The sequence below is a fragment of the Ictidomys tridecemlineatus genome, chromosome 9, assembly GCF_052094955.1.
Source record: "Ictidomys tridecemlineatus isolate mIctTri1 chromosome 9, mIctTri1.hap1, whole genome shotgun sequence".
NCBI classification, from domain to species: domain Eukaryota; kingdom Metazoa; phylum Chordata; class Mammalia; order Rodentia; family Sciuridae; genus Ictidomys; species Ictidomys tridecemlineatus.
Genome location: NC_135485.1, coordinates 102,639,139 through 102,656,595, shown reverse-complemented (window position 1 = coordinate 102,656,595; position 17,457 = coordinate 102,639,139). Strand labels below are relative to the sequence as shown.

The 17,457-nt window shown below is 36.7% G+C and overlaps 1 long non-coding RNA gene across 2 annotated transcripts; it reads right to left on the bottom strand.

The window, feature by feature from the left end:
* Positions 1–3,070: 3,070 nt before the first annotated feature.
* On the bottom strand, positions 3,071–17,157 carry LOC144366890 (uncharacterized). 2 transcript variants are annotated; one of them, XR_013426053.1, is made up of 2 exons: positions 6,486–17,157; positions 3,071–5,619 (listed from the first exon to the last, which is right to left on the bottom strand). It is a non-coding gene; the product is annotated as an uncharacterized LOC144366890 (long non-coding RNA). The 2 variants fall into 2 exon arrangements; XR_013426054.1 differs by having other exon boundaries at positions 3,071–4,755.
* Between the last annotated feature and the right edge of the window lie 300 nt (positions 17,158–17,457).

The following is a 17,457-nucleotide window of genomic DNA, read 5'->3' as shown; positions in this document are numbered from 1 at the left end:
ATCTTCTCTCTATCTTTATGTGATCCCATCCTTCCCTCTCCCTTTCTTTTATTTTACTCTAACTTCTGCATATGAGACAAAACATCCAACCTGTGTGTTTCTGAGTTTAAGCCAGTTGCATGTTAATGGAAATAATATTTTTACTAAAAAATTTGCCTTTTATTTCTTTCATAGATTGATCAACTTTATTTCCAAATTATTTGACATCCATTTCTTCTTTTTAAAAACTTCAAATAATGCTAAATATTACTCATGATTTAAACATATGGTATCTGCACTCATTTTATAGAAAATCAATCTTTCATTTGAATACTATGCAGATATAAATTAGATTTCAGAGAAGCACAAAAAAATCTGGAGTTCTATTTTAACTCAAACATTGTGGGTTGTTACTTTTTTGTTAATGTGTTTTCAGATATCTTGGTTCAAGTTATATAAAAACCAATAAAAAATAAAATAGGATTTCCTACTCTTAAAATTATAATATCTATAGACTTTGAAAATTCACTTTTTCTAAAATAAAAAAGACAAGTTAGTGAGAAGGGCTGTATTGTTTCACAATTTTGAAATCTCTTTAATAGTTCATGACAGTTGGATTGTTATATATGCTCTGAATTCAGTCTGTATGTACAGATGTGTGAAGATTACTGTGGGTAATCTTTTTGGATACTGAACTACAATTAGGCAAGTGATGGTTTCTTAAAGGTTAGTTGCAACCTAAGATTTAAGATTTAGTGGAATCTAAAGCCTTATCAATTACCTTTTTTTTGGTATTGTTACATTAAAATTCTTTTTTGTCTTGTGATATGATTGGATTTTCTAACCATGCCTAGTTCCTAACATCATGCGTATGTTATTTGAGAACTATTGGTTCACTGAGTTATGCCTGTTTTCCAGATGTTGAAATATTTTATTATGTAACATGAAGACATCATATTTATGAACACCATCACAGAACTCATTAGAAAAGTCTTTGGTATCAGAAGCTGTCAACCTCAGTGCTCTGAGTTTTCACAATTCTGTTTTTGCTGAATGCCAAATTCAGTCATTGGCAATAGATCCTATCAGTTTTCTTTAAAGCAACAAGCTTGCTTTGTTCATTTTTGAGAAAATATCTACCAAACACCCAAGTCTGAAATAAGCACAATCAGGATTGTCACTTGGTCTTTCAAGTAAAACTGATGTTCTGTGAAGAGAGCAGCTAGCACAAACCACAACTCAAATAATAGCCGGAGGCCTTTCTTGAGACCAACATTATACTTTGTTGTGAAGCAGAATGTGCTACATTTCATCACAGAACATATAGTCAATGTAAGTAATTAAACTTTTAAATGTAATAAAATTAATATTTTTCACTACTTTATGAAGATCTAGAAACCCCCACTCATTGGTATAATCATAATTATTTCTATCGCAGGCACCTGAGTGCCATCAGCTCATCATGTGTGAGCTCCAGCAGTTTCTCCCACTATTGCTTTTGTACCACCAGTACAAATGACAACACTCCGAAAAAACAAAACAAGTCACTAACACTATTGTCTCATTGTGAAAGTGACTCTGACTTCTTACACCCCTGAAAATGTCTCAGGGCTCCCCAGAGGCCACATGCCATACCTTTAAAACTACTCACCTGAATCCTAAACTGACTTTATTTTTTTGATCTACATTTTTGGCAGATTATGGAAGCAGACTAAATGAAACAAATTTTAAGATATGAAATTTTAATGGTTTGACAGATTGCAAGTTTCATACAAGTTTTAATACTAAAAGAAAGTAATGATATTATATTTCCCATTGTACAAAAAGAATTTTCAGAGGCAAAAAAGTATACCATTATCAAATTTTATATTAGAAAATGAGAAGAAAAACTTTAGGCAAAGGGGAGGGAGTAGAGGGAGGGGGATGGGGAAAGGAGAGATGGTGGAATGAGATGGGCATCATCAACCTAGGTACATGATACATCATGTACAACTAGAGAAATGAAAAGTTGTGTGGCAATTGTGTACAATGAATCAAAATGCATTCTGCTGTCATATGTACCTAATTAGAATAAATAAATTAAAAAAAGAAAATGAGAATAAAAAATTAAATTCAAACTTTCCAATACTTATTCATTCAACAAATATTTAAAATTGTGCACTACTGGCAGGATACATAGAATGAGAAACAGGATAAAATTTATAAATAATAAATATATAGTAATGTACTTTCATAAAATGTCTTTGTGATTAATTTAAAAAGTACTCTTTATGCATATATTTCACAGAGTTAGTTCTATTTGTTTATTTAAGTGACTATTTACTTTCTATTTCAGGTAGAAGAATCTTGGTATCAAATCAATTCTGTAATGGTAGTTGATGTTGAATTGAAATGTCATATGAAATCTAGGGTCCTTCTCTTCCCTCTCTCCCCTTCACTTTCTTTCCTGCCTCCCACTTACTGTGAAATATTTAGTTTTATCCACTTTCTTTAGTTGAATGAAAGGCTTTGCTTGTTTTACTTATTTTTTTTTAAAAGAAAAAATCTGTTTATTCTTGTTAAAATATATTTCTTGGAATGAGTTTGAAATCATAATTATGCATCACTTCTACCTTATTTTCATTTTTACCTCCAGCTGTAACAACTCTGAATTCTTTTTTTAATATTTATTTTTAGTTATAGGTAGACACAATATCTTTATTTCATTTTTAGTGTGGTGCTGAGGATCAAACTCAGTGCCTCAGAATTCACTGAGCTACAACCCTAGCCCCTGAATTCTTATATCCATATTGTAAGGTTCTTCTTAGATCTCTTCCATAACACAGTATTAATATAATACTGGCATAATTGATGGGTGGCCCTGCTCTCATATTCAAAAGAAGATTGTGTAGCAGTTAAGAACTCAGACTCTGGAGTAAAGTTCTAATTCCATATCTACTGACCTTGGTGAAATTATTTAACCTCACGGTCCTTGGTTTTTTTGATTATAAATATGGTCTTGTGGTAGTACCTATTATCATTGTGGCTTAATTGAGATAATACTTGCATGGGCTATAACCTGGTGACTGACACATAGTTAACATTTAATGTATTTTGGTTATTATTACTTCTGAGTGTCCTTAGCATTTGTATTAGGTAAGATAGAAGGGTTCTAACAATACTTATTATTTCTTTAATACTGACTGTTGTGTTGTGCCAAAGGCCAATGTCTCGGCTTGGCACCAGAATCACGAGGCACTCACAGCTTTGTAGCTTCAAACAGCAATTCTTTATTCCAGCTCTCACACCGCCTCCACACAGGTCCAGGGGCAAACGCGTTCTGCCGTCTCCCGCACAATTCACCTACTCCACGAGGCTATCTCCAAATCCCATTTTAATCTCACGAGAACTCAACAGGAACAAGCAGCAGGAACACCCTAATCCCAGCAATAATCTTCAACTTCCAACTTCCCTAAAACCCATTATCTTAAACTGGCAATGCCTTAAACTCAAGGAGCCGGTTACTTCCTCAAACCTGATCAGCTCTAAACTCGGATCCGCCTTGGTCCTTGAGCAAGGTCACCTTATGAAAGCATGCATGCAATGTTCCATCAAATGTCCTCTAAGCAGCATGGGGTACGCTTGGCAAGGAAATTTCGATGCTGTGTCATTCCTACTTGGTAATGGCCCTCAGCAGTGTTGATAAAATTTCTAGAAACTATTGGCCACTGTCCAAAAAAGACAATCTACTAGTCTACTATGGAGAGGATAAAAAGTTTTATACACACCATAAAATGGATACAAAAAAAAAATGTTGCAGTCTCTTTTAAGTTCCTAATCTACGAGTAGAAGCTTGTAATAATGTATTGTAATTTAATAATTTTAGTCTAATCTGATGATTTTGGCAATGTGTTAGCCAGTTTTCCATTGCTATGGAAAATTCCCCAGATAATCAACTTATACGAAGGGGAGGTTTATTTATTTATTTTTTTAATATTTATTTTTTAGTCGTAGTTGGACACAATACCTTTATTTTATTTACTTATTTTTATGTGGTGCTAAGGATGGAACCCAGGGCCTTGCACATGCTACACAATTGCTTTACCTCTGAGCCACAACCCCAGCCCAAGGAGGGGGGACAGTTATTTTGGCACAAGGTTTATTTGGTTTATCAACCCTTTATTTGGTTTCAGAGGTTTCAGTCTATAGTCACTTGGCCCTGATGCTTTGGGCCTGTGGTAAGTCAGAACATCACAGCAGAAGTATGTGGCTGCACAGTAACAGAAAGAGAGAAGGGAGTTGTGTGTAGTCATGCACACCTATAATCCTAGCAGCTCGGGAGACTGAGGCAGGAGGATCGAAGTTTCAAAGCCAGTCTCAGCAACTTATTGAGGCTCTAAGCAACTCAGTAGAAACCCTGTCTCAAAATTTAAAAAAATTAAATTAAAAAAAGGGAGTTGGAGTTGCGCTTAGTTGTACTCTGTGGTTTAATCCGTGGTCCCCCCAGCCCCCCAAAAGAAGGAGCCAGGATTCCAATATTCTCTTTGGGGGCATGACTCCAGTGACCTAATTTCCCTCCACTAGGCCCCATTTCATAAAGGTTTCACCTCCTTCCAATAATGCCGCATTCTAGAGCATGCCACATTCTTTAGCATGTGGGCCTTCAGAGAACATTGAAGAGCTGAACTGTAATAGGCAACCCTGTGTTTTATGGCCTAAATGCCAGCACTTTTGGTTTTATTTTTCTTAACTTGCTCCTCTCCAGCCGAGTGTCTGAGTGCCTTGGAGAAGGGGATCCTGTGGTGAAGGGAAGGAACCTCTGATTAGAGAAAGCAAACTCCAACTCAATTTCTCCTGTGCTTTCCCAACAGTCTTCTATACTGGGTATGTGTGAGGTTTCCCCACCCACCAAGCAAACACCGCTGTAGCAGTGGACAACGGCTGAGTGTCCCCTAATTCAATTCAGTTCTGACACTGTCTACCTGGAGATACCATCAAATCCTACAGGCTGAGAGCTTGATTCTCAAGGATGTCCCTTCCCAACCCCACTTCAGATGTAAGTCCCAGGATTTTTTTTGGGGGGGGTTGTTGCTGTTTTGCTTGTTGTCCTGTGCTTCTGACCCTCTGGCTATAAATCAGTGCTCCTACCACCCCTCCTTGGCTTCCACTAATTTGCTAGAGCAACATACAGAACTCAGGGAAATACACCTACCAGCAGAGGACATTGCAAAGGATAGCAAAGGATAGTGAGGGTGAGGAGGGAGGAGTGCAGAGCTTCCTGGGTACTCTCTGAGGATGCTGTTCTCCAGGCAGCTCTACCTGTTCAGCAAGGAGGAAGCTCCCTAAACTCTGTCTTTTTGGGGTTTGATGGAGGCTCTGTTACATAAGTGTCTTTGATTAAATCATTGACTACTGGTGATCAGCTTCCAGCCATCAGTCACTTCATTAGCATGCCAAAGGACAATATCACTTGGAAGAGTCCAAGGATTTTAGGAGTTGTGTGCCAGTATACATGGAGGTAGGCCACATATATATATTGTGCAATGTCCCAGTTCCTTGGTTTATTTCAAGTTGTATGTTCCAGGTCTTTTATGGAAATGCCTCTTGTATACGCTGTTGGTTATCTTGGAAGACTCACAGGCTGAGGTCGTTGTCTATTCCCTATAAATTTAGGGCAGGGTTACGGATCTGTCTTTGGTTATTGGTCTTAAGATGATGGTGACATCTATTCAGTCCTAGAAACACTTTACTCTCATCTCACTGACTTCCCAGGGACCCAAGACATACTGTAAGCAGAATTCTCTTTGCCATCTTGGAGTCAAACAAGCAGTACAACAGGGACTTAGACTTTTGCCTGCTAAAAGCCGGATTAAAAACTTGTCATCTCTGTCTCCATTTTGCACTGACTCCTTTGCTCTGAGTTATCTTGGATTCCAAGAACAACAGGCCTGATGGATAAGCACTTGCGATGAATCAAAGTTGAGTCCCCAGGCAAAAGGAACTTACTTATCTCCAAGGAGGCCCTACCTGACCAATCCTGAGATAATTATGCACAGACCAGTCTGATCAAGATTGCCTGCTTGGATAGGTATGAAAAGCCTTCAGCTACACAGACCCCCAACCTTGTCCTTGTTTCCCTTTCCATAAAACTGCAAGGTCATTATCAGCCCCTCCAAGAGAGGGCTAAGGAAATAGGTCCCTTTGTCTCCTCAGTGTAGCTATACTGATTAAAGTTCCTATTGTGCTTTTCACCATTAGTTTTTCTGTTTGTTTTCTGGGGCGAGTGTTTGGACTGATTCGTTGGATCCCCAGAGTCAGACCTCTGATCTTGAGCTCCAGTGACAGTGGGAACATCTATTTTTGGAGAACTTGACTAAGATCCTCTTTCTGCCTGAAGACACTCTGCTACAACTTTTACTGTTGTCACCACTCCTAACATGGAATAGGATAAATCCCTGTTTTATAGGCATCCCCCAGATCTAACAGACTTGTTTAGATCTTAGCAGAACAGGACACAAGCATCTCACCTATGTTCGCGTTCTTCTCTTTTCCTTGGCTGGAACGGCTGGAACGGCAGATTCCACCTCCTTAAGTCACACTGTGAGTTCTGTGAGCTGCTGCCTCTCCATGTGCCTAGAGTGGAGCTGTGTGCTGGGAACATCTTTCTATCCTGATAGCCTGGCTCTCCTGAGGAGGTTCTGAAAGTCAACTCTAAGAATCAAAGTGCATTACCAGCTTCTTCCCTTCCCTAGAAGAAATCTCAAAGCTCAAATTAGTAAAGAAAAGCAACAAAGGACTTAAGAGGAAGAAACTAAGAACATTTGCTTTAATTTGTCACAACATAGCATTTCTTAATTTACCAGTGGTGAACTAATCACAAAACTTTACCTTTTTCCAACACACAGTGTTTTATACTGGGCAGGTCCATTATGTTTCACGGCTGGAAAGAAGAAAATTAGGATGAGAGGCTATAACGGGATTTGATGTAGTTAGAATCTGAACATAAGTAGTAGGGAAAAAGGTTCTCTGAGAACACCAATGCCATCTATTTTTTTTTTATTTGTTCTTTTTAGTATACGTGACTGTAGCCAAGTCAGCTATTAATGCTGCATAAAACAGAAGTTTTCTTGAACGTTTAATGATGTTGCCTGTAAGACTCAGGGGTGCCCATTTTGATGGCTGATTAGAAAAAAATGACTACTTGAAATCCAATACATACAAGTCTCATCCAATGATACATCAAGAACACTTATGGTACAATCTAAAATATTATGGCTAGGTAGAATTTCTTTAAAATTTCAACATTTTTCTTGAGGATACATAAAATGGATTAGGCCACTGGAGTCAGTCTCTCTGGGTTTAAGTCCTGGACCACACACACACACGGCAAGTATTCTGGGTTGTTCAGTTAGCTTTACTAAGCCTCAGTTCCCAAATATATAAAATGGGATTATAGTAACCAACAATTATTATTTTTGTATGCCAGACACTGTTCTGAACACTTGTATTATCATATTTAATTGGTAAATGTCCTCAGGAAGTTTTATTGTCCTTTCTGATGGCAGATGACAAGATTGTGTCTCTGAGGGATTAAGTTACTTGTTCATGATCACATCATTATAGGTGAAGGTGCAATTAGAACCTGGGAAGCCTGGCCCTAGATCTGAATGATAACAGCAAACACTCCCATTCTCTTTGCCAGGCTCTTATCTAAGCACTCCAGGAAATTTATCCTATTTATCATATTAGAAAACTGAACATGGAGAGGTTAATTATCTTGCCCAAGCTGACCCAGCTAGAAAGTGCTGGGTTAGATCCACATAGTCTGACTCAAAATCTGTGCTGTTTGCCTCCATGCTGTATACTCTAAAAGGATTTCTTTAAACAATAACTGAGAAAAATCCATGCAAAATACTTAGCACAGCACCTGGCTCTGAGGAAATGTTAAATAAAAATGAATGAAGTATTAGTTCTATACATTGGCAAATAAAAGATGCTTTGAATTCTACACAGATTAACATTTTGTTATATTATCATTATGACTCCATCTTTTTTTATAATTTCTCTCATTCACTCATTTAATCAGTCAATCTGGCAAGGTGCTTTAAAAGATGTCAACGCCATGTCAGCCATGTCAAATGTTCTAGTAAACATCTCTTTGAAAAAAAGAGCTCATAGGTTTGTTGAACGGAAGAAGCACAAAAGAAAACTTTAAAGAATTTTACATTAGCAACTCAGTTTTTTCTGACTAGTTATCTTCAGTTGTTTTAAAGGAACTAGTTCTGGTACATAGTAATGCCTACTAATACCATTACCTCTTAGCTCTGCCACACTATGGTTTTGTAACCTTCTCACATGCATTATTTTGAGATGTCTTATTTCTTAATTTGGAAGCAGTGTGCTATAACCCTGTAGCTTTTTACTTAATGTAGTTCAAGATCAGTTTTCGAAGCTGTTTGACCTATAGCAAATTATCTAACTTAGTTGACCCTCAGTTTTAGCGGAGGTTGTACACCTTGCTTGTCCAAGGCCCTCTGCTCTGGGCTGTGTATTACAGCTATTGTTATCCTAATAATTTTAAGAATGTATAATTTTATCTTTTCTGTTTCGAAGTTATAAGGTCATAAGATTTCTAAAAATTTATTTATATAAGTATATCTATTTTTTTCCTTCCAGTTTTCCAGGTAGTCATGGAAATGGAGTAATGCATGCAATTTTAGATTTATACAGATACAAATTTTAGGGAGAATAACTTTTTATTGCTATGCGAACCAAGATAATAGATTAAATGAGATGGCAATGGTAACAAAAAGTGATACAAGTTGAATTCTAACACAATGAAAAAGGAAAAGACAAAAGTAGAGAAAGCATTCTAAAGCAGATATGAGTAAAGGAAAGAATGAATGCTACCAGTACTTTTGAAAAACAACATTTAAAATGATAAAATCAATTGAACCTTAGAATTGGGAGGGTCCTCAAAAGTAAAAGAGACTCCAAGACCCACCTCAGTAGTACCATCCACAGCATCTCTGTTCAGGGGCTGCTCACTGGCCTTTCTTTCTGGAGAGAAGGGCTGGTTTCCTTGTGAAGTCTTACCAGGCAGTTTGGATTGCTGCAAAGTGCTCCCTTCCTCTGAAAGAGGTGCCTGTTCAAAATTGCCTTTCCCACAAGAAAGCACATTATTGATCTCATGTTCTATCTGAAAGTCCTTCAAATAGCCAAAGATGGTCATTTCTTCAAATTAAACATCCTTTCTTTTCTCTACAGGTTGCCAGTGTTTCCCCAAGACTGTAAAGCACAGAGTAGACATGATCATGACAAGTAAGTTGTTTCTTTTTTTTTCCCCATGTGAACTGTTTGTCAAGTCAGATCTCCTGTGCCCCCTTGGATTTTTTTTTTTTTTTATACCAAGAAGCAGATCATTTTGTTAATGCCTGAATTAGGATTTAAATTGAGGTCTGTGTGATTTCAAAGGTATTCTTTTCCCACCACCATATTATTCCACTATAACCCACATTCTAGGTTTCTGCTTGTAATGCTTGTTCTCATTTCTGTGCGGAACATTCAAACTCATTTGTCCCATGTCAAGACTCCACCTGTTGCTCCCCAGGCCCTGCCTGTCTTGCAGGCACACAATTATTGATGAATTTAAACCACCACCCTCAGAGACATCGATTGTGATAAAAACAGAAGAGAGTGTCCAGGTGGTGGTCATTTTTAAGTTCCTTTGCATTTTATTTACAAAAATTTAAACCCAAAGGGGTAACCTCATTAGTAATGTCTTCAAGCAAAATATATCTAAGCCAAATAGTTTTGTAGGCATTATTCATTTAAAATGGAGCTCCAGATATTTGAGAAAGGTATGTTTAGAGGTGTTTAAGTCAAAAGGTTTCCTTTTCTTAATCAGGAAATCTTATAAATCTCTCAAATTTTTTTCATAAGTTTTCAGTAGAATTCAAATTCATAATAACAGAAACAAAAAATTGTGATAGAAGTTAATACTGAAAATTCAAAATGAAAGAAATAAAGGAAGTACAATAAGTTTTTCTGAACATTTTTAAACAAGAAAATAATTTAGAATTGGGGTTTTTCACTTTTTAAGACATCAGGTAGCTTGCATTCCTTCAAGTTATAATTTACTATTTGTTTTCTTATTTATACTGATTGCAGAAATTCGTGTTTTCCTTAATTATATTTAGCAGACACATTTACAAAAACTAACCAACATCACGTTTTTACTGAGAATTTCTTGTTTCCAAGTTTTGAGGACAGTCAGACTGCATGATACCTAATGACCAGGAAGATTAATTTACATTATATTTAGAAACAACCTCCCACATGTTGCATTCAAATTCTAGCCAGCACTTTTAGCCTCTGCAAAAACAGCCTTATTTCCTTTACCAAAATACCCACAAACCCTGGTTTTGTTTGTTTGTTTTATTACCATTTTATTTTTTTCTAAGATTTAAAAACATTTGTTCTTCTTCAATATGCATGACAGTAGAGTGTATTTTGACACACAAACATGGAGTATAACTTGAATTATGGTCCCGTTCTTGTGGTTGTATATGATATGGAGTTTCACTGGTTGTTTATTCATATATGAACATAGGAAAGTCATGTCCAGTTCATTCTACTGTCTTTCCTATTCCTATTCCTCACCATTTTGTTTTTTAATGATGCTGCTAGAGTTCTATTTTTTCTCATTTATGATAATAGCATCATGTGCTGTAACTCAGTAATTAAATTGTTAATTTCATGTTCTTTTTGTTCTTGAGAATATAGATCAGTAAAGTCTGCAAAGTGGAAAGAGATTTGAGGTACTTGAATATCATAAAATTTGGTATACTTAATTGGAGTGTGTCCTGAAGTGTTCTGTTGTGGTCATTTACTCTTCGACATAGATTTATCAGTCACAGGAGTGCATGAAAAAATTCTCGTGGAAGCACTTGCATTTCCTGTCCTTATTCTTGAAGTTACTTTGAAATTTGAGAGAGAGAAGCATTGCAGCTGCTGCCCGAAGTGCTGCCAAATGGGACATATGTTTAAAGCAGAGAATGGTGATAGATTCTTATTGAAAAGAATTCACAGGTCCTGTTAGCCTCGTAAATAACTACCAAGACTAGAGATTGTTGAATAACTTTGAGACTCAAGGAATTTGAGAATCAGAGAGTCTTCATGACGGAAAGAAACCTTTCTTTGCATCTATTAAGAAGATTATCTGAAATATCAAATTTCTTCTAGGAAGGTAATAGTGACATTCCAGGTGACTGGAATGCATATATCTATATATTCATAGGTGGGGACGTCCATTTGGGGATAGCATGTTGTAACTACATGCAGGCTGTGCTGTGCAGTCAGAACTCTCAAGAAAAGATAGAAATTTGGATTTCAATGTGAAAGTTTGGGGCTATTGTGCACAATTGAACAAATTGTGAAAGTGCAGCCTGCGGAGCACCATGCAGCATGACTATTTGTGAGGAAAACAAAAAATTGCAGAATGGTTCATCCAACCCATTGGTAGGCAGTCAATAACCGTCTGGTTTAGACTGTTAAAAAGGTTTCATTATTATTGTTGGACTGAAATATGTTTTTCGATAGATTTAATTGCTTGGATCTTAGGATCTTACTGAACATATGTAATCTCTATGCATGCACACAACAGCATTTCAGTTATTTGAAGTCAGTTACCTAAATTTAGGATCTAGGGAGCTGATTAAAAGAAAATGTTAGTCAGTTATGAACAAACAGTAATGAATGTTAATTGGCTCCTAGTCTTCACAACTTTCTCATCTGAGTTCTAATAATTACTTTAGTCATGCATTCTAGAATTTCACCTTAAATCAAATTCAAGATGACTAGTCTCTTGTTGGGGAATCTGTCAATCTCCGGCCTACTCTGTGGAGAGATCTAAAGGCTTGCCACCTGTGTGCTCCTTCCTGCCAAGTCCTTGAACCTGTGAGAGCGTGGTTGGCAGGGTAGTTGGTGAGTGGGATCCTAAAATAGTCTGTTGTGTCCACACCTGGTATTCAGGACACTTGGTGGGAATTTAGCCCCTTCATGACTTTGTGAGCTTTCAACTATATCCTCTCTGGCCAATTCCCTGTGTGTGTGTAACCAGGATCTATTAGACTGAAAAGGCCGAGCTTAAAAGTAAGGTAACTGATGTGATATAGCAATTTGTATACGGGGTAAAGTTGGGAGTTCATAACCCACTTGAATCAAACTGTGAAAGATGATGTATTAAGAACTGTGTAATGTTTTGAACGACCAACAATAAAAAAAAAAAAGTAAGTAGTAAAGACCATGAAGATTGTGTTCCACATAGCTCCAAGTACTTTACATCTACCAAGTCATTTAATCCTCAGGATAACTCTAGGACCTAGGTATTAGCCTTGTTTTTTTTTTTGTTTTGTTTTTTTTTTTTTTCAGACAAGGGAATGGAGGATAAGAAGAAACTTAACCAAGGCCACACATTAAATTAATGCTAAATCAGGGATTCAAACCCTGGCATTTGGCTTCAGATTTGTCAAACTTCCCTTCTAAAGCTCAGCATATGCTACCACTTCAGACCTTCACAGACTGGAAATGAACTGTGAAAAACACTCACTTTGGTAGAGATGCTGATCCACTCTGCCCCACATTTGACTCTGAGCCAACTTGACCTCCCTATGTGTTTCACATGTGTACATTTTACTCAGCTTTTTCATCACTGTGACTCAAAGAGCCAAAAAGAACAGCTTAAAAAGGAAAAAAGGGTTATTTTATCTCACGGTTTCAAAGGTTCAGTCCCTGGTCGGCTCACTGCATAGGTCTGGGCTTAAGGTGAAATGGAACATCATGGCAGAAGGGCATGGTGGAGCAAAGCAGCCCAGGATATGAAAATCAGGAAGGAGAGAGAGAGAGAGAGAGAGAGAGAGAGAGAGAGAGAGAGAGAGAGAGAGAGCTCTCTGCTCATCTGGGACAGAGTATAACCCCCAAAGCCAGGCTCCAAGTTATTTGACCTTTCCAGCCACATCCTATCTGCCTTCAATTACCATCCAATTAATTTATACCAGTGGATTAATCCACTGATTAGGTTATAACTCCCATAATCTAATCCTTTTTTACTCTGAATGTTCTTGCAATGTCTCAAATATGAACATTTGAGAGATGCCTCATATCTAAACCATAACATTACACCAGCCCACAAAGATGGTAGCAAACACATGTAGATATTCATGCAATGGCCAAGAAAATTTTGTTGCTGGCCAGCCTCCCTCTCCTTCTGACTTCATCTAAATTGAACACTAAACTGCACAGTCAGTCTGCCCTCATTTTAGAACTTGATGTTGTACCTGGTCCTCTCTACTTGGCTTGATGTGGCTAGATTTGGCTTTCTGGCCTTTAATGGCTCATGCTGGCCTGGCCTTGTAACTATAAAACAACAGTGGTTTGCTTTTTGGTTCCTCAACTTATTGACTGTGAGACAGGTTAAGTATCTCTTTGAGGTTTGCTCCTTAAAATGGAGAAATTACACCTTGCTTATTGGGCCATGAAGATTATCAAGCAACATATACAAAATGTTGGGTACAAGTAAATGTTCACCATACATTGTATTGTGAAGTGCGCTTTCTAGATCTTAACCTGAAGGATTCGGGGCTGTGTGGAATTCACATGCACATTCAACTTGGCAAACAGCTTCCCAGTAGGCATTGGTGACGGTGCCAGCACCAGCATTAGGATACTTGCAAGGAAGTCACCAGTTTAGAAAGTGTGAATGTTTCAATTATCTTTATTCTTATTTAAATATTCTCTTATAGCATGCCTGTAATCCCAGTGACTCTGGAGGCTGAGGCAGGATGATTACAACTTCAAGGCCAGCCTCAACAATTTAGTGAAACCCTAAGCAACTTAGGGAGACCCTGCCTAAAAATAAAATAAATAAATAAATAAAAAGGGCTGGGGATGTAGACTCAGTGGTAAAGCACCCCTGGATTCAATCGCTAGTACCAAAACCCAACAAAACAAAAAATTCCCTTATAAAGGCTAGTTTCACTTACATTCCTGAAGTCATAAGCATATCCATTCTAAATCCATTACCACTAAAACCCGTGTTTCTGTAACATACATCTCCTCAAAAGCTAATGAATAAGAGAAAGGTGTTAATACAGATCAAGTATCCCCAATCTGAAAATCTAAAATCTGAAGTAACTAGAAAATCTGAATTTTTTTGAACACCATCATGATGCCACAAAGTAACACATGAAACTTCATTTCATGCACAAAATTATGAAAGTATTATATAAAATTAGCTTCAGGAAGGGCTTAGAAGATGAAAAGATCTCCCATGTTCTTGAATAGGCAGAATTAATATTGTCAAAATGGCCATGCTACCAAAAGTGTAATACAGATTTAATGCAATTAAGGTTCCAATGATGTTCTTCATAGAAAAGCAGTCGTGAAATACATTTGGGAAAATAAGAGGCCCAGAATAGCCAAAGCAATCCTCAGCCAGAAAACCAAAGCAGAAAATATCACAATACTAGACCATAAATTATACTACAGAGCCATAGTAACAAAAATGGTGTGATATTGTCATCAAAACAGAAATGAAGACCTATGGTACAGAACAGAAGACACAGAGACAAATCCACACAAATACAGTTATCTCATATAGGACAAAGGCTTCATAAACATACATTAGAGAAAAGATAGCTTCTTCAACACATGGTGCTGGGAAAACTGGAAATCCATATGTAGAAAAAGGAAATTGGTTTCCTGTCTCTCACACTAGAAAACTCAACTCAGAGTGGATCGAGGACCAAGACATTAGACCAGAGACTCTGCACCTAGTAGAAGGAAAAATAGGCCCAAATCTCCCATCATGTCAGCTCAGGAACTGAATTCCTCAATAAGACTCCTAAAGTGAAATGAGTAAAATCAAGAATAAATGGGATTTTATCAAACTAAAAAGCTTTTTCACAGCAAAGGGAAAAATCAAGAACATGAAGAGAGAGAGCCTACATATTGGAAGAAAATCTTTGCCACCTGCCCCTCAGTGTATTAATCTCCAGAGTATATAAAGCACTCAAAAAACTTAACATCAAAATCCCAAATAGCCTAGTCAATAAATGGGCAAAGGAACTGGATAGACACTTCAAAGAAGAAGAAATACTATTGGCCAACAAATATATGAAAAAATGTTCAACATTACTAGAAATAAGAGAAATGCAAATTAAAACTACCACTGAGATTTCATCTCACCCCAGTCAGAATGGCAATCATCAAGAATATAAGTCACAATAAATATTGGTGAGGATGTGCGGAGAAAGATACACTCATATATTGCTGGTGAGGCTGCAGTTTGTTACAACCACTCAGGAAAGTAGTGTGGAGATTCCTCAGAAAACTTGGAATGGAACCACCATTAGATCCAGTTATCCTAAGGACTTAAGATCAGCATTCTATAGTGATGCAGCCACAACAATCTTCATAGCAGCTCAATTCATAATAGATAAACTATGGAACCAACCTTGGTGCCCTTCAATAGATGACTGGATAAAGAAAATGTGGTACATATACACAATGGAATATTAGCCACAAAGAAGAATGAAATTATGGTACTTGCCAGTAAATGAATGGAACTGGAGACTCTCATTGTAGGTGAAATAAGCCAATCTCAACAAACCAAAGGCCAAATGTTCTCTCTGATATGTGGATGCTGACTCACAATAGGTGTGTGTTTGGGGGAGGAGTAGAGGTTCACCAGATTGGACAGGGAGGAATGGGGGGAAAGGAGGGGAGGGATGGGAATGGGAAGGACAGTAGAATGAATCTGACATAAATTTTCTATGTTCATCTGTGAATACATGACCAGGGTAACTCCACACATGTACAACCACAAGAATGGGAAGTTATGTATTATATGTCAAAATATAATCTACTGTATGTATAAAAACTAAAAAGTTCAAATAAAATAAATTAGCTTCAGGCTATATGTATAAGGTATATAGGAAACATACATTAATTTTAAGTTTAGATTTGTATACCTCCCCAGCATATCTTCTGTCTATGTAAACATTAAAAAAAAATCTGAAATCCAAAATATTTCTGATTCCCAGCATTTCAGATAAAAGATACTCAAGTTGTACAATGAAGAATTTGGTCTGGTCATAAGCAATTCCACAGTAGTGCCAACAAGTAACAAAAACTGAGTGTAGATTACATTAACACAGAGGAGGGTAGCAAGCCTCAGAGAAATAAGATGCTATTGGATGGTGCTCCTTCACCTCCCAGGGTTACCCAGGGTTGGCTTGGCCATTTTCTGTTTTGGAATTTTATATGGCTCGGTTCTCTCCGGTTCTTTTGTCTTTTGTCTCTGTCTTCATAACTGGACACATGGAATCTTTCATACATCCATTTCATTAAATTTGCTTTTACTTCTTTTTAAATGTAAAATCCTACAGTTAGTGTCACATTTCTTTACTGTTGCAGTTTTTTTGTTTGTTGGGATGTTTTTTTTTTCTTTTTTAGTGCTTTGGTGACAACGTTCTACAGGTTTTGAGCAACTGTTCCAAAAAAAATCTTATTTTTTTCTGTGATCAGTTATTTTTATTATTACTATCATTTGCATTTTAAAAAGTGGAACTATATTTCTAGCTCAATAGAGACAAACTTGATGCCTTTGAATGACATAACATTTCAGTATGTTTCATGAAGACCTATACATTGAAAAAAAAAGCTGCTGGTTTAATGTTAATGCTTATGAAACAAATGTGTTCATAGTTTTATTTTTCTTCCTTGATTATCAGGGGCTGCATCTACTTTATGTTTCAGTGTTGATGGCTTTGGTCATTGTTTCTTTATCTCTGCCTTCTCTTTACTTCTAGTTACATGTTTTCTCTTTCAATCAAGAAAATTAAGGTATCACATCTCCTCTGGAGCTCCATTGTAACACTGTTATTTTTTTTGAGTACACTTTAGCAGAAAGGGAGATTCAGGAATGCTGTGTTAGGATAAATAGAAGCATTGGTAATTCCCTCACTTGCACAGTCATATCAAATCCAGGAGACTTTTTATGTGATCCAGGTGTTTCTTATATTATTCAGATCAGGGAACTCTGCCTTATTTTGGCTTAGAATAATCACACTTTTTACATTATTTTTTACATTTATTTTTACATTAATATAACATTGCTTTTATTAATAAATAATTATAAATTGCTTTTATTATTAAATAATTAAAAATAAAAAATAATTAATAAAATATAAATAAATGATTAATAAAAGAGGAGTACTTCCTACTCCTCTTTTATTAATTATTTAGAACTATACCCCTGTTATGATTTCAATTGCCCTGATCTGTACAAGGATGTTTTACTCTGTCTGGTTTTAGTTACAAAGGACCTTTCTAAGACAGGTCTTCTCACGCTTCGTTTCATTCACTCACAACAATGATGAACTCAACCAGCCTGTTTAAAGGGCTTGTTCATTTATAATATATTATTAAATATGATAC